Raw genomic sequence first — 18,927 nt, 5'->3', positions numbered from 1 at the left:
TTCTGAAGATGAAGCAACTTGGGAAAGGGAGGATCGTCTTCGACTTGAATATCCCGCCTTCTTCTCGGAGGAACCCAAATCTCGGGACGAGATTCTTTTGAGTGGGGGTGAGTTGTCACACCCTAGCTAGTCATGCATTAGAGTGTTGCATCATGTTTACTCTTTCATCAGAAACTTGAAATGGGGATGACAGAACCCCCAGTCCCCTCTGAAACCAACTAGGGTTTACTAAAATAATTTTCAATGAACCTGAAATGCCCTTCTAAAATGCCCATCATTTTTGCCTTGGTTCAGAACCTCTGCCAAAAGTGGTGCACATTTTCCTAGGCCATCCTAGGGTTTTGAATTAAATCATAACTATTTGAATTTGGGCATTTAAAATAATATAAAATATTTAAATGCTCAAATATCTCCAAACTAAAATGTTTCATGTTGGAAATAATCCAACTATGGACCAGGAGTAGTTTGGTGATTTTTGGAGTTGCCTAGGTATTTTATTTAATTCAACAAAGTTGCAGATATATTAAAAAAACAGAAAACAGAAAATAAAAAAGGGGAAGCTTACCTGTGCGGCCCAGCCCAGCCGGCCCAGCACTGTGCTGGCCCGTGCCAGCCAGCTGCTTCCCCTCGCCAGAGCAGGCAGGGAGGTGAGCATGGCGCGCCCGAGCTCGCCACGCACCACCCAGCCTCTCTGCATCGCCCTGGTCGCCGTTGCGCCGCGTGGATCGTCTTCTGGTCGTCGCCCCGACCTCGCCGACACCCCATTCACTCTCCCCCGGCTCTCCCTCGCTCTCTCTCTCTCACGGCCGAAGCTCACCGTCGCCGCCGTTCGCCTTAGCCACCGTCTCCGACCACCCCTCGCTCCCCGACCAGCTCAGAGCTCCGCCTCGACTCCCTCTTCCTCCCCACCGCTCCACGGTCCCCGGAAGCCCTGCATCGCCGCCACGTCGCCGTTCCCCTCTTCGGGCTCCGATCACCGTCGCCGAAATTCGCCGTCTCCAGCGCGTCCCCGAGCCCGCTTCGACGCCCACTGCAACCGCGGTGAGCTACGCCACCGTTTCCCCCTTCTCCCCTGCTCTCTCCCGACCCCTAGGCCCTAGCCCCACCGCGGCCGAAAGCTTCACGCCGCCGGCGATGTCGCCGTCGTGGCCACGATCGCCGTAGCGCCCAACCGAGCACGCCATCGTGCTCCACATCTCACTAGGAGCACGTAGCACGCTCCAACACCCCCCCTAACACCCTGCAACACCGTTCCCGTGCACGACCGAACCCCGGCCGCCGCAGCCGAGCTCGCCGCCGTCGACTCCGGCCACCCCGACCCCAACGGACTCCGCCAAGAGCCGCGGGTCGTCCTCAGCTTCACTCCGGTGGCCTCCGCGGTTCATTTGGTGGCCGAAACGACCAAAACCACTATCGCCGCCGCACTGATGGTCGCCGCCGGCCAGAACTCCGGCGAGCTGACATGGCCTAGTTAATTAGCCACTAAACCACCACCTACTGACGCTGACAAGTGGGCCCCAGGGCTTAGTCAAAGCTAACCAGCCCGGGTCAACACGGGATTAGCCCCTGTGTCACTGACGTGTGGACCCCACACGTCAGGTTTGACCCGAGCCAGCCCTGTTGACCTGCTGATGTCACTGTGACGTCAGGCTGACGCAGTAAATGATATTTCTGGATTTAAATTAAATCAGGAAATTCCAGAATATTAATTAAACTTCAAAAATTCATAACTTTTATTCTGTAACTCCAAATTGGACAAATTATATATGAAAAATGATCAGAAAAATCCAATCTATCCATCTGTACTATTTTCATGCATGATCAAACAAGTTAAATTGATGTTTTAATCAGAACAAGGAAAAGCACTTTAAAAGGCCATATTTGAATTTGAAATTTGAATCTTTGATTCAAATTTGTTCAAACCCTTCTGGCTTTAGTTGCATTAGCCCAACACACTCATATTGCCATGTTTCATGCATGCATCATATTGTTGCACATTGTTTGGTGATGCCTGTGTATCGTTATCCTTTGCGACAGGATCTGTCCCCGAGGAGTACCGTGACTACCCTAACGAAGAACCGTATCCGTGCAACGAACCATCAGGCAAGCAACCAACCATTTGATCATATCGATACAATCCCATGTTCTCGCTCCTGCTCTCTTTTACTGCATTAAGACAACGCGATTCAAACTGCTGTGTGCTACGGTAGTTGAACCCATTTCCTCTGCATGACCTGTCATTGCCACAGTAACTAGATGAAACCCACTAGCATGTGTAGGAGTTGATTGAGCCATATGTATGTGTTGTTCCTACCTTGCTATGCCTGCTATGCTTAGAGTCGTGTCAGGTCTGGTTCATCTGGGTGATGGGCTAGAGTGAAATGATTATGTCGGTAATGAGAGTGGTGTGGTGAACACGATTTGGTAAAGGTATCGATGAGAGGCCATGTAGGAGTACATGGTGGGTTGTTTCATTGAAGCCGACCTTAAGCACTGAGATCTGTATGTGTGATTTAAGAATCAGCTACTACCATGCATTGGGCCCGAAACCAATGGACCCTCTCGACTTCTTATTCACCCTAGTTCTCCGTCCAGGAGTTGCAAGTAGTTTCTGGTGTTTGTAGCCTACTGGAGGCCGTGGACAGCGCTGACCGTAGGGGTGGGCTGTGATGCGGTAGGTACGTGGCCGGGTGTACCGAATACCCGTTAGGTATCTCGGGAACCCTGTTCACATCGTTCGGGGCCGTATGGGAAACCTCGGCCGGACTCCCTGCGGATGGAACCTGAATAGGCGATAAACCTGGACTGGAGGCTTAGGTGATTAGGTAGGTCGTGGCCGACACCCACGTTGGGCTTCCGCTTGAAGGTTGCCGAGTACATGTCGTGTAAACGACGGTAAGTGGTGAGAGCGTGTATGAAGAAGTACCCCCTGCAGGGTTAACATGATCTATTCGAATAGCCGCGTCCGCGGTAAAGGACTACTTGGTTGCCTATACAGTTCATAGACAAGTAAATGGAAACTACTAAAAGCCTCAAGATAAGTGTGAGTGCCGAGGATGGCTCTTCCGTAGGAAGACGGAGGTGGATCCTCGGTAGTGTATTGAAGTGGTGAATAGTGGACTCGTGTGCGCAAAACTATTTCAAGTTGGAGTATCGTAGGATAGCCTAGCCAAGAGTCAAAGCTGGCTTGCTGCAATAACTCCACCAACCCTTCTTGATACTATGCATGTATGTAGGATCTGATGTAAGTCTTGCTGAGTACCTTTGTACTCATGTTGCTATAATCTACATTTTTACAGAAGACGCTGCAACCCCTTCTGATGGGTTCTATGTAGACGTTGACATCAACGAGTAGGCTAAAGACCCAGGTGGTGACCCTGAGCTTGTGAAGGACCACATAGTATAGCCAGGCTTTCCAAGCCTCTTTTATTTTACTAGTTGTCTGTACTCAGACAAGTTACTTCCGCTGTTGGCTTGTATGATTGTATGACTTGTATGTTGGGTCGTGAGACCCGTACCTTTGTGTGTATGTTATGTATGGCTCACTGAGCCTTAAATAAAGTACTTGTGTCATAGAGTCATGTTGTGATGCTTCGTTGTATTTGCACATATCGAGCATATTGTGTGTATGATTGAAATGCTTGGTATGTGTGGGATCTGACTATCTAGTTGTTTATCTTTAGTAGCCTCTCTTACCGGGAAATGTCTCCTAGTGTTACCGCTGAGCCATGGTAGCTTGCTACTGCTCTGGAACACTTAGGCTGGCCGGCATGTGTCCTTCTTCGTTCCTGTGTCTGTCCCTTCGGGGAAATGTCACGCTTTGAGTACCGGAGTCCTGTTAGCCCGCTACAGCCCGGTTTACCGGAGTCCTGCTAGCCCAGTGCTACAGCCCGGACCCACTTGCTGATGACCGACACGTTCGAAGCTGGGTCATGGATGCCTGTCCCTGTAAGTCTGTGCCACTTTGGGTTTACGACTAGTCATGTCAGCCCGGGCTCTTTATCATATGGATGCTAGCGACACTTTCATATACGCGAGCCAAAAGGCGCAAACGGTCCCGGGAAAAGGTAAGACAACACCCGTGGGGATACCGTGCGTGAGGCCGCAAAGTGATATGAGGTGTTACCAGCTAGATCGATGTGACATCGAGTCGGGGTCCTGACAACCGCTGGCCAGGCCCTGCGGCGACGGCAGCCTCACACCGCAGCCGAACGAGTGAACCATCATACTCCTCTCCGCGTGGGCATCCACTGCCGCGTCTTCACTGGCTCCGCATCGTCCCCTTCCTAGGCCTCGCCGTCGTCCACCGCCCTGATGCTCTCGGCGCGGCGTGGTCAACATGGTCAAGGAACGACTTCCATCGGACGTGGACTGTACGTGGAGAGGCTGACAGCTGGGTCCACGGCGGCAGCAAGGAAGTGCCTCCTTATTACGCGGAAAATAATGATTCCTCCACCTGACAGCAGGGACCCACCAGACGGGCCACCGTATTTCGTGAAAAAAATGTTTCCCCCCTGACTGCTGGGACCCACCAGCTACGCCTTCGCGCGCAAGGAAGTGCCTGACAGTCGGGACCCACCTGGTCAAAGCATACGATAGGCTTGCATTCTGGTCGCGAACGTGTACGTACATATATACTTGTGGATGTAGAGGCGCACACGTGTCGTAGTAGAGGCGGCCAGGGTGCAAGAAAGAAAATACGGCCACGTATGTGTACATATGGGGGGTCTCGAACGCCTACTCGCGCATACGTACGACGAGGCTCGTGTACATGGCTGGGTCGGAACGGGAGAAACAGCGTCGTCGTCATGTTCATGGGTCGGAACGGAAGTTGGTCGTGTTCATCAGGAGGGCTTGGATGGAAGAGGCGATGGAAACGAGGACTGGCGTACGCACAACGGAGAAACGGACATTCCTACGGTCGAAACGGGGTCCTGTTGATCGGAGGGTTGTGGCGTACCGCAAAACGGAGGAAACGGATCTCCCACGGTCGAAACGGGGGTCCTGTGATCGAGAGGGTTGTCGCTACCGCAAACGAGTAAACGGACCTCCTATGGTCGAAACGGGGGCCCTGTTGATCGGGAGGGGGTGTGGCATACCGCAAAACGGAGGAAACGGACTTGTGTTGGAGCGCTACAGGTCGAAACAGGGGTCCTGTTCATCGGAGAGGTGTGGCGTACCACAAAACGGGACTCCACGGGATACTGTTCATCTCCACCGTCTACCCCCTTCCAGCCTCCACGAGCTACTGTTCATCCACCGTCGACCTCCTCCAGCCTCCACGGGCTCCTGTTCATCCAGCCTCCACCGCGCGCTACTCCATCGGCTACTGTTCAACCACCCCTCCACCGTCTACTATTCATCCAGCCCTCCACACCACGGGGTCCTGTTCAACCACCCTCCACGGGCACCCCTCCACCGTTCTATTGTTCATCCCTGCCCTCCACACCACGGGTCCTGTTCATCCACCCCTCCACGGGCAAGCCCTCCACCGTCTACTGTTCATCCAGCCCCTCCACCACACCATGGGGTCCTGTTCATCCAGAGGCAACGCCACCGCTCACTGTTCATCCACCCCCCCCCCCACAACGCTCACTGTTCATCCCATCGATCGGCTTCAGTTAGCAGCAGTAGCCAAGGAATCGCTCGATCGGGTTCAGTTAACAGCCATCCATCGATCGCTCGGGTTCAGTAACGCGTAGCCTGAAGTGCAATCGCTCGGGTTCAGTTAGAGCCCAACGCCTCACTCGCGTTCAGTTAGAGCCAACGCCTCGCGCACACACACGCGTACGTGTACGAGAGAAACGCGCATCGCTCGGCCCCCGACCTCCCACCGTAACCGGGAACTCCCTGAAATTTTCCTCCCCCTCGCTTCTACCATGGATTTTTCCGTCATGGACGACCCAAAGAATGTCATGCAGCTGCGTCTTCGGCCCGCCCAGGACGAAAAGCCCATTTTCTGTCATGATTTTTTGTCATAGAAGTAGGAGCCCACCACATCTATGATGATACCGGGTTTTGTCACAATTATCCCCATAGAAGTGTCATATGTATGACAGGAAAAAAATTCGTTCGGCCCAAAATGTCATGGATGTGTCTTTTTTGTAGTGGTGATTCCCGTAGCATGCACGTATGGTGAACCGTTATGTGATGAAGTTGGAGCATGATTTATTTATTGATTGTCTTCCTTATGAGTGGCGGTCGAGGACGAGCGATGGTCTTTTCCTAACAATCTATCCCCCTAGGAGCATGCAAGTAGTACTTTGTTTCGATGACTAATATGTTTTTGCAATAAGTATGTGAGTTCTTTATGACTAATGTTGAGTCCATGGATTATACGCACTCTCACCCTTCCACCATTGCTAGCCTCTCTAGTATCATGACTTTCGCCGGTACCTTAAACCCACCATATACCTTCCTCAAAACAGCACCATACATACCTATCATGGCATTTTCCATAGCCATCCCGAGATATATTGCCATGCAACTCCATCATCATCATATACATGACTTGAGCATTCATTGTCATGTGCTTTGCATGATCGTATGATAGTTGACATAGTATTTGTGCAAAGCCACCGTTCATATTTTCATACTTGTCACTCTTGATTCATTGCATATCCCGGTACACCGCCGGAGGCATTCATATAGAGTCATATTTTGTTCTAAGTATCGATTTGTAATTGTTGAGTTGTAAGAAAATAAAAGTGTGATGATCATCATTATTAGAGCATTGCCCAGTGAGGAAAGAATGATGGAGACTATGATTCCCCCACAAGTCAGGATGAGACTCCGGACGAAAAAAAAGAGCCAAAAGAAAGGGCCAAATAAAAAAGGAGAAAAGGCCAATAAAAATATATAATAAAAATGAGAGAAAAAGAGAGAAGGGACAATGTTACTATCCTTTTACCACACTTGTGCTTCAAAGTAGCGCATGATCTTCATAGTAGAGAGTCTCTCATGTTATCACTTTCGTATACTAGTGGGAATTTTACATTATAGAACTTGCCTTGTATATTCCAATGATGGGCTTCCTAAAATTCCCTAGGTATTCGTGAGCAAGCGAGTTGGATGCACACCCACTAGTTTATTTTGTTAAGCTTTCATACACTTATAGCTCTAGTGCATCCGTTGCATGGCAATCCCTACTCACTCACATTGATATCTATTGATGGGCATCTCCATAGCCCGTTGATGCGCCTAGTTGATGTGAGACTATCTTCTCCTTTTTGTCTTCTCCACAACCACCATTCTGTTCCACCTATAGTGCTATGTCCATGGCTCACGCTCATGTATTGCATGAAAGTTGAAAAGGTTTGAGAACGTCAAAAGTATGAAACAATTGCTTCGCTTGTCATCGGGGTTGTGCATGATGTGAATATTTTGTGTGGTGAAGATAGAGCATAGCTAGACTATATGATTTTGTAGGGATAACTTTCTTTGGCCATGTTATTTTGAAAAGAAATGATTGCTTTATTAGTAGGCTTGAAGTATTATTGTTTTTATGTCAAATGATAGACTATTGCTTTGAATCACTCGTGTCTTAATATTCATGCCATGATTAGATATGTGATCAAGATTATGCTAGGTAGCATTCCACATGAAAAATTATCTTTTTTATAATTTACCTACTCGATGACGAGCAGGAATTAAGCTTGGGGATGCTGATACGTCTCCGTCGTATCTATAACTTTTGATTGTTCCATGCCAATATTATACAACTTTCATATACTTTTGGCAACTTTTCATACTAATTTTGGGACTAACATATTGATCCAGTGCCCAGTGCCAGTTCCTGTTTGTTGCATGTTTTTTGTTTCACAGTAAATCCATATCAAACGGATTCCAAACAGGATAAAAACTAACGAAGATTTTTTTTGGAATATATGTGATTTTTGGGAAGAAAAATCCACGCGAGACGATGCCCGAGGGGGCCACGAGGCAGGGGGCGCGCCCCTGACCCTCGTGGCCACCCTGTAAGGCGGTTGATGCCCTTCTTTCGCCTCAAGAAAGCTAATATCCGGATAGAGACCGTGTTAAAATTTCAGCCCAATCGGAGTTACGGATCTCCGGGAATATAAGAAACGGTGAAAGGGCAGAATCTGAGAACGCAGAAACAGAGAGAGACAAAGAGACAGATCCAATCTCGGAGGGGATCTCGCCCCTCCCATGCCATGGAGACCAAGGGCCAGAGGGGAAACCCTTCTCCCACCTAGGGAGGAGGTCAAGGAAGAAGAAGAAGGAGGGGGGCTCTCTCTCCCTCGCTTTCGGTGGCATCGGAGTGCCACCGGGGGCCATCATCATCACCACAATCTTCACCAACAACTTCACCGCCATCATCACCAACTCTTCCCCCCTCTATGCAGTGGTGTAACCTCTCTCTTACCCGTTGTAATCTCTACTTAAACATGGTGCTCAACGCTATATATTATTTCCCAATGATGTATGGTTATCCTATGATGTTTGAGTAGATCCATTTTGTCCTATGGGTTATTTGATGATCAAGATTGGTTTGATTTGCATGTTTTATTATTGGTGCTATCCTATGGTGCTCTCCGTGTCGCACAAGCATGAGGAATTCCCACTGTAGGGTTTGCAATATGTTCATGATTTGCTTATGGTGGGTGGCGTGAGTAATAGAAAGACATACCCGGGTAAGTAGGTTGTTTGCGTATGGGATAAAGAGGACTTGATACTTTAATGCTATGGTTGGGTTTTACCTTAATGATCTTTAGTAGTTGCGGATGCTTCCTAGAGTTCCAATCATAAGTGCATATGATCCAAGTAGAGAAAGTATGTTAGCTTATGCCTCTCCCTCAAATAAAATTGCAATAATGATTACCGGTCTAGTTATCGATTGCCTAGGGACAAATAACTTTCTCGTGACAACAAGCTCTCTACTAAAACTAACTTAGTTGTGTCTTTATCTAAACAGACCCTACTTTTTATTTACGCGCTCTTTATTATCTTGCAATCCTATCCAAAAACACCTACAAAGTACTTCTAGTTTCATATTTGTTCTAGGTAAAGCGAACGTCAAGCGTGCGTATAGTTGTATCGGTGGTCGACAGAACTTGAGGGAATATTTGTTCTACCTTTAGCTCCTCGTTGGGTTCGACACTCTTACTTATCTAAAGAGGCTACAGTTGATCCCCTATACTTGTGGGTTATCAGTCTTGTCCATCACATCATTCTCTAATGATGTGACCCCGTTCATCAAATGACAACACATGTCTATGGTCAGGAAACTTAACCATCTTTGGTTAACGAGCTAGTCAAGTAGAGGCATACTATGGACACTCTGTTTGTCTATGTATTCACACATGTACTGAGTTTCCGGTTAATACAATTCTAGCATGAATAATAAACATTTATCATGATATAAGGAAATATAAATAACAACTTTATTATTGCCTCTTTACATAGTAATGATTCTAACACCCATGGAGTCTTGGTGCTGATCTTGTTTTGCTCATGAGAGAGGCTTAGTCAATGGGTCTACAACATTCAGATCCGTATGTATCTTGTAAATCTCTCTGTCTCCCTCCTTGACTTGATCACGGATGGAATTGAAGCGTCTATTGATGTGTTTGGTTCTCTTGTGAAATCTGGATTCCTTCGCCAAGGAAATTGCTCCAGTATTGTTGCAAAATATTTTCATTGGACCTGATGCACTAGGTATTACACCTAGATCAGATATGAACTCCTTCATCCAGACTCCTTCATTTGCTGCTTCCGAAGCAGCTATGTACTCCGCTTCACACGTAGATCCCGCCACGACGCTCTGCTTGGAACTGCACCAACTTACAGCTCCACCATTCAATATAAATACGTATCCGGTTTGTGATTTAGAGTCATCCGGATTAGTGTCAAAGCTTATATCGATGTAACCATTTACGATGAGCTCTTTGTCACCTCCATAAACGAGAAACATATCCTTTGTCCTTTTCAGGTATTTCAGGATGTTCTTGACCGCTGTCCAATGATCCACTCCTTGTCTTCTGAGGCATAGGGAATGACTTCCATTTTCTCTCTGTCTTCTGTAGTGGTCGGGTATTGAGTCTGACTCAACTTCACACCTTGTAACATAGGAAAGAACCCTTTCTTTGACTGGTCCATTTTGAAATTCTTTAAAACTTTATCAAGGTATGTGCTTTGTGAAAGTCCAATTAAGCGTCTTGATCTATCTCTATAGATCTTGATGCTTAATATATAAGCAGCTTCACCGAGGTCCTTCATTGAAAAATTCTTATTCTAGTATCCTTTTATGCTATCCACAAATTCTGTATTATTTCCAATCAACAATATGTCATCTACATATAATATTAGAAATGCTAAAGAGCTCCCACTCACATTCTTGTAAATACAGGCTTCTCCAAAAGTCTGTATAAGACCATATGCTTTGATCACACTATCAAAGTGTATATTCGAACTCCGAGAGGCTTGCACCAGTTCATAAATGGATCACTAGAGCTTTCACACTTTGTTAGCACCTTTTGGATCGACAAAACCTTCTGGTTGCATCATATACAACTCTTCTTTAAGATATCCATTAAGGAATGCAATTTTGACATCCATTTGCCAAATTTCATAATCATAAAATGCGGCAATTGCTAACATGATTCGGATAGACTTAAGCATCGCTACGGGTGAGAAGGTCTCATCGTAGTCAACTCCTTGAACTTGTCAAAAACCTTTCGCGACAAGTCAAGCTTTGCAGACAGTAACATTACCGTCAGCCTTGGTCTTCTTCTTGAAGATCCATTTATTTTCTATGGCTTGCCGATCATCGGGCAAGTCAACCAAAGTCTACACTTTGTTCTCATACATGGATCCCATGTCAGATTTCATGGCCTCAAGCCATTTCACGAAATCTGGGCTCATCATCGCTTCCTCGTAGTTCGTAGGTTCGTCATGGTCAAGTAACATGACCTCCAGAGCAGGATTACCGTACCACTCTGGTGCGGATCGTACTCTGGTTGACCTACGAGGTTCGGTAGTAACTTGATCTCAAGTTTCATGATCATCATCATTAGCTTCCTCACTGATTGGTGTAGGAATCACTGGAACTGATTTCTGTGATGAACTACTTTCCAATTCGGGAGAAGGTACAATTACCTCATTAAGTTCTACTTTCCTCCCACTCACTTCTTTCAAGAGAAACTCCTTCTCTAGAAAGGATCCATTCTTAGCAATGAATATCTTGCCTTCGAATCTGTGACAGAAGGTGTACCCAACAGTCTCTTTTGGGTATCCTATGAAGACACATTTCTCCGATTTGGGTTCGAGCTTATCAGGTTGAAGCTTTTTCACATAAGCATCGAGCCCCAAACTTTAAGAAACGGCAGCTTAGGTTTCTTGCCAAACCACAGTTCATATGGTGTCGTCTCAACGAATTTAGATGGTGCCCTATTTAACGTGAATGCAGCCGTCTCTAAAGCATAACCCCAAAACGATAGCAGTAAATCAGTAAGAGACATCATAGATTGCACCATATCTAATAAAGTACGGTTACGACGTTCGGACACACCATTACGCTGTGGTGTTCTAGGTGGCATGAGTTGCGAAACTATTCCACATTGTTTCAAATGAAGGCCAAACTCATAACTCAAATATTCACCTCCACGATCAGATCGTAGAAACTTTATTTTCTTGTTACGTTGATTTTCCACTTCACTCTAAAATTCCTTGAAATTTTCAAATGTTTCAGACTTATGTTTCATCAAGTAGATATACCCATATCTGCTCAAATCATCTGTGAAGGCCAGAAAATAACGATACCCGCCACGAGCCTCAACACTCATCAGACCGCATACATCATTATGTATTAATTCCAATAAGTCAGTTGCTCGCTCCATTGCTCCGGAGAATGGAGTCTTAGTCATCTTGCCCATGAGGCATGGTTCGCAAGCATCAAGTGATTCCAAAAGCCCATTAGCATGGAGTTTCTTCATGTTCTTTACACCAATATGACCTAAACGGCAGTGCCACAAATAAGTTACACTATCATTATTAACTTTGCATATTTTGGTTTCAATATTATGAATATGTGTATCACTACAATCGAGATTCAATAAAAATAGACCACTCATCAAGGGTGCATGACCATAAAAGATATTACTCATATAAATAGAACAACCATTATTTTCTGATTTAAATGAATAACCGTCTCGCATTAAACAAGATCCAAGTATAATGTTCATGCTCAATGTTGGGACCGAATAACAATTATTTAGGTCTAAAACTAATCCCGACGGTAGATGTAGAGGTAGCATGCCGACAGCGATCACGTCGACTTTGGAACCATTTCCCACGCGCATCATCACCTCGTCCTTAGCCAATCTTTGTTTAATCCATAGCCCATGTTTCAAGTTGCAAATATAAGCAACAGAACCAGTATCAAATACCCAGGCTCTACTACAAGCATTAGTAAGGTACACATCAATAACATGTATATCAAATATACCTTTCACTTTGCCATCCTACTTATTCGTCAAATACTTGGGGTAGTTCCGCTTCCAGTGACCAGTCCCTTTGTAGTAGAAGCACTCAGTCTCAGGCTTAGGTCCAGACTTGGGCTTCTTCACTTGAGCAGCAACTTGCTTGCCATTCTTCTTGAAGTTCCCCTTCTTCCCTCTACCCTTTTTCTTGAAACTAGTGGTCTTGTTAACCATCAACACTTGATTCTCCTTCTTGATTGCTACCTCCATAGCCTTTAGCATCGCAAAGAGCTCGGGAATAGTCTTCTCCATCCCTTGCATATTATAGTTCATTATGAAGCCTTTATAGCTTGGTGGCAGTGATTGAAGAACTCTGTCAATGAAACTATCATCAAGAAGATTAACTCCCAGCTGAGTCACGTGGTTGTGGTACCCAGACATTCTGGGTATGTGTTCACTGACAGAACTATCCTCCTCCATTTTGTAGCTATAGAACTTGTTATAGACTTCATATCTCTCAACTCGGGCATTTGCTTGAAATATTAACTTCAACTCTTGGAACATCTCATATGCTCCATGACGTTCAAAACGTCTTTGAAGTCCCGACTCTAAGTCGTAAAGCATGGCACACTGAACTATCGAGTAGTCATCAGCTTTGCTCTGCCAGACGTTCATAACATCCAGAGTTGCTCCTGCAGCGGGTCTTGCACCTAGCGCTGCTTCCAGGACGTAATTCTTCTATGCATCAATGAGGATAATCCTCAAGTTACGGACCCAGTCCGTGTAGTTGCTACCATCATCTTTCAACTTGGCTTTCTCTAGGAACGCATTAAAATTGAAGGGAACGGTAGCACGGGCCATTGATCTACAACAACATAGACATGCAAATACTATCAGGTACTAAGTTCATGATAAATTAAAGTTCAATTAATCATATTACTTAAGAACTCCCACTTAGATAGACATCCCTCTAGTCATCTAAATGATCACGTGATCTATATCAAGTAACCATGCCATATCATCACGTGAGATGGAGTAGTTTTCAATGGTGAACATCACTATGTTGATCATATCTACTATATGATTCACATTTGACCTTTCGGTCTCAGTGTTCCGAGGCCATATCTACATATGCTAGGCTCATCAAGTTTAACCCTAGTATTCTGCACGTGCAAAACTGGCTTGCACCCATTGTATGTGGACGTAGAGATTATCACACCCAATCATCACGTGGTGTCTCGGCACGACGAACTATAGCAACGGTGCATACTCAGGGAGAACACTTATACCTTGAAATTTAGTGAGGGATCATCTTATAATGCTACCGCCGTACTAAGCAAAATAAGATGCATAAAGGATAAACATCACATGCAATCAAAATATGGCACATGATATGGCCATCATCATCTTGTGCCTTTGATCTCCATCTCCAAAGCACCGTCATGATCTCCATCGTCACCGGCTTGACACCTTGATCTCCATCGTAGCATCGTTGTTGTCTCGCCAACTATTGCTTCTACGACCATCGCTGCCGCTTAGTGATAAAGTAAAGCAATTACATGGTGATTGCATTTCATACAATAAAGCGACAACCATAAGGCTCCTGCCAGTTGTTGATAACTTTTACAAAGCATGATCATCTCATACAACAATTTATATCTCATCACGTCTTGACCATATCACATCACAATATGCCCTGCAAAAACAAGTTAGACGTCTTCTACTTTGTTGTTGCAAGTTTTACGTGGCTGCTACAGGATTCTAGCAAGAACCGTTCTTACCTACGCATCAAAACCACAATGATTTTTCGTCAAGTGTGTTGGTTTAACCTTCAACAAGGACCGGCCGTAGTCAAACTCGATTCAACTAAAGTTCGAGAAACAGACACCCGACAGCCACCTGTGTGCGAAGCACGTCGGTAGAACCAGTCTCATGAGCGCGGTTATATAATGTCGGTCCGGGCCGCTTCATCCAACAATACCGTCGAATCAAAGTAAGACGTTGGTGGTAAGCAGTATGACTATTATCGCCCACAACTCTTTGTGTTCTACTCGTGCATATATCATCTACGCATAGACCTGGCTCGGATGCCACTATAGGGGAACGTAGTAATTCAAAAAAATTCCTACGATCACACAAGATCTAACTAGGAGATGCATAGCAACAAGAGGGGAGAGTGTGTCCATGTACCCTCATAGACCGAAAGCTGAAGCGTTAGGTTAACACGGTTGATGTAGTCGAATGTCTTCATGATCCAACCGATCTAGTACCGAACATACGGCACCTCTGAGTTCAGCACGCGTTCAACACAATGACGTCCCTCGAGCTCTTGATCCAGTTGAGGACGAGGGAGAGTTACATCGGCACGACGACGTGACGACGGTGACGATGAAGTTACCGACGCAGGGCTTTGCCTAAGCACTACGATGATATGACCGAGGCATTAAACTGTGGAGGGGGCACCGCACACGAATAAGAGATTGTCTGTTGTGTCTTTGGGGTGCCCCCCCCCCCCCCGCCTCCATATATAAAGGGGGAGGAGGAGATGACCGGCCAAAGGGGGTGCGTGATACGTCTCCAACGTATCTATAATTTTTGATTGTTCCATGCTATTATATTGTCTTTTTTGGATGTTTAATGGGCTTTATTATGCACTTTTACATTATTTTTGGGACTAACCTATTGATTGAAGGACCAGTGCAAATTGTTGTTTTTTTGCCTATTTCAGTGTTTCGCAGAAAAGGAATATCAAATAGAATCCAAATGGAATGAAACCTTAGCGAGGATCTTTTTCTGGAACAAACGCAATCCAGGAGACTTGGAGTGGAGGTCAAGGAAGCAACGAGGCGGCCACGAGGTAGGGCAGCGTGCCCAGGGGGGCAGGTGCGCCCCCACCCTCGTGGGCCCCTCTTAGCTCCACCGACCTACTTCTTTCGCCTATATATACTCTTATACCCTGAAAACATCCAGGGGAGCCACGAAACCACTTTTCCACCACCGCAACCTTCTATACCTATGAGATCCCATTTAGGGACCTTTTCCGGTGATCTTCAGGAGGGGGATTCAATCACGGAGGGTTTCTACATCAACACCATAGCCTCTTCGATGATGTGTGAGTAGTTTACCATAGACCTTCAGGTCCATAGTTATTAGCTAGATGGCTTCTTCTCTCTCTTTGGTTCTCAATACAAAGTTCTCCTCGATGTTCTTGGAGATCTATTCGATGTAATATTCTTTTGCGATGTGTTTGCCGAGATCCGATGAATTGTGGGTTTATGATCATGCCTAGATATTCTCATAACTATGCGCTTTTCTATCAATTGCTCGGCAGTAATTTGTTCACCCACCGTAATATATGCTATCTTGAGAGAAGCCACTAGTGAAACCTATGGCCCCCGGGTCTACTTTACATCATATAAGTTTCTGATCTACAATTATAGTTTACTATTTATTTTGCAATCTTTACTTTCCAATATATACAAACATACCAAAAATATTTATCTTATTATCTTTATCAGATCTCACTTTTTCAAGTGGCCGTGAAGGGATTGACAACCCCTTTATCGCGTTGGTTGCAATGTTCTTATTTGTTTGTGCAGGTACTAGGCGATTTGCGTGTAGTCTCCTATTGGATTGATACCTTGGTTCTCAAAAATTGAGGGAAATACTTACGCTACTTTGCTACATCACCCTTTCCTCTTCAAGGGAAAACCAATGCATGCTCAAGAGGTAGCAAGAAGGATTTCCGGCGCCGTTGCCGGGGAGATCTATGCTCAAGTCAAGACATACCAAGTACCCATCACAAACTCTTATCCCTCGGATTACATTATTTGCCATTCGACTCTCGTTTTCCTCTCCCCCGCTTCACCTTTTCCATTTTATTCGCCCTCTTTTGTTCGCCCTTCTGTTTGCTCGTGTTACCATGTGCCTTCTATTAGCTTGCATCTTCGCTTGCATCTATTGTTATGGATCCTCATCCTCTTGCTAATCTTTTGAAAAGATCCAATTATGATGAACCAATTGCTAGTGAGTTGAGTGCACTAGATTATCTTTATGGAGTTTTGCTTGAAATCCGTGAATCTAAAAATTGTAATGAAGTGCTTTATCAAGTGATTCACAATAGATCTTTGAATAAAAAGCATGATTGCAATGATGTTATTATAAATTCTATGAATGTCAATTGTGCTAATAATATGCAAAACCCTAAGCTTGGGGATGCTAGTTTTGCTATGTCCACTACTTGTTGCAATGATCATGATTGGGATGATTCTTCTTTTGGTCTTGAAAATTTATTTAAGCCCGATGATGAATATGAGATTGATAATAATGTTTGCAATAATATTGAAAGTGGGTTTGGAAGAGTGTCAACTTTAGATCCCACATATTTGGAGAATGTTCAATCTTATGAAGTTTTTTGATAAAAGTGGGTTTGGAGAGGTCATGACTTTAGTTAATGTTAACCCCACTATTTTGGAAGAGTGTCAACTTTGCATACATGTGGATCGTGTTAAGAATATGTTTTGTGATAGCTATATTGTTGAATTTGCTTATGATCCTACATGTAATTATTATTGTTGTAGTGCTTAGGCAAAGCCCTGCGCGGATCACTTCACCATCACAGTCACCACACCGTCATGCTGACGGAACTCTCCCTCGACACTTTGCTGGATCAAGAGTTCGAGGGACGTCATCGAGCTGAACGTGTGTAGAACTCGGAGGTGCCGTACGTTCGATACTTGATCGGTTGAATCGAGAAGATGTTCAACTACATCAACCGCGTTAAGTAAACGCTTCCGCTTTCGGTCTACAAGGGTACGTGGACACACTCTCCCCCTCTCATTGTTATGCATCTCCTAGATAGATCTTGCGTGATCATAGGATTTTTTTTGAAATTGCATGCTACGTTCCCCAACATGAACCACACGTGGCAACTAGGTAAACACACATGGCAACTATTGTTTGACCATATGTGGCAAGTGGTTAATCACACATGACAACTATGGTTTGATTACACGTGGCAAGTACCATAAATTAGACATGGCAACTATAGTTAACCAAATCAGAGAGAGATGCCATGATTTTACAACTACATTTGACATTCCAGATAACTACATCTGGCATCCCGGATGGCAACTAAATCGTCATCCCACGGGTACCTAACGTAGCTGTGCCAGGACGTGTGGGCACATCTGCTTTGTGCCACACACGCGGGGTGGGGAGTAGTACTTGTTGGGTGTGTGGCACGAAGTAGATGCGCCCACACGTGTGGGCAATTCTAACGTTCGCCCACACACACAGCCTGTGTGGGCTACCTCCTGCTCATGCCACACACGGTGTTGAAGGAAATATGCCCTAGAGGCAATAATAAAGTTGTTATTTTTATCTTCTTATATCATGATAAATGTTTATTATTCATGCTAGAATTGTATTAACTGGAAACTTGATACATGTGTGGATACATAGACAAAACACCATGTCCCTAGTAAGCCTCTACTAGACTAGCTCGTTAATCAAAGATGGTTAAGTTTCCTAACGATAGACATGTGTTGTCATTTGATGAACCGGATCACATCATTAGGAGAATGATGTGATGGACAAGACCCATCCGTTAGCTTAGCATATTGATTGTTCAGTTTTATTGCTATTGCTTTCTTCATGTCAAATACATATTCCTTCGAATATGAGCTTATGCAACTCCCGGATACCAGAGGAATGCCTTGTGTGCTATCAAACGTCACAACGTAACTAGGTGATTATAAAGATGCTCTATGGGTATCTCCGAAGGTGTTTGTTGGGTTGGCATAGATCGAGATTAGGACTTGTCACTCCGAGTATCGGAGAGGTATCTCTGGGCCCTCTCGGTAATGCACATCATAAGAAGCCTTGCAAGCAAAGTGGCTAATGAGTTAGTTACAAGATGATGTATTACAAAACGAGTAAGGAGACTTGCCGGTAACGAGATTGAACTAGGTATGAAGATACCGACGATCAAATCCCGGGCAAGTAACATACCGATGGACAAAGGGAATTACGTATGCTGTCATAACGGTTCGACCGATAAAGATCTTCGTAGAATATGTAGGAGCCAATATGGGCATCCAGGTTCCGCTATTGGTTATTGACCAGAGAGGTATCTCGGTCATGTCTACATAGTTCTCGAACCCGTAGGATCCGCACGCTTAACGATCGTTGACGATATAGTATTATATGAGTTATGTGATTTGGTGACTGAATGTTGTTCGGAATCCGGGATGAGATCACGGACATGGCGAGGAGTCTCGAAATGGTCGAGAGGTAAAGATTGATATATAGTATGATGTTATTCGGACACCAGAAGTGTTCCGGAGGGTATCGGGTACTTATCAGGTCCCCGGAAAGGAGTTTCGGGCACCCTCGGCAAAGATATGGGCCTTGTGGCCAAGTGAGGGAACACACCAGCCCTGGTGTGCCCCTATAGAGGCCAGCCCTGGTGCGCCCCTATAGAGGC

The sequence above is a fragment of the Triticum aestivum genome, chromosome 2A (genome assembly GCF_018294505.1).
Source record: "Triticum aestivum cultivar Chinese Spring chromosome 2A, IWGSC CS RefSeq v2.1, whole genome shotgun sequence".
Taxonomy (NCBI): domain Eukaryota; kingdom Viridiplantae; phylum Streptophyta; class Magnoliopsida; order Poales; family Poaceae; genus Triticum; species Triticum aestivum.
Note: the sequence above shows the minus strand (reverse complement) of the source record.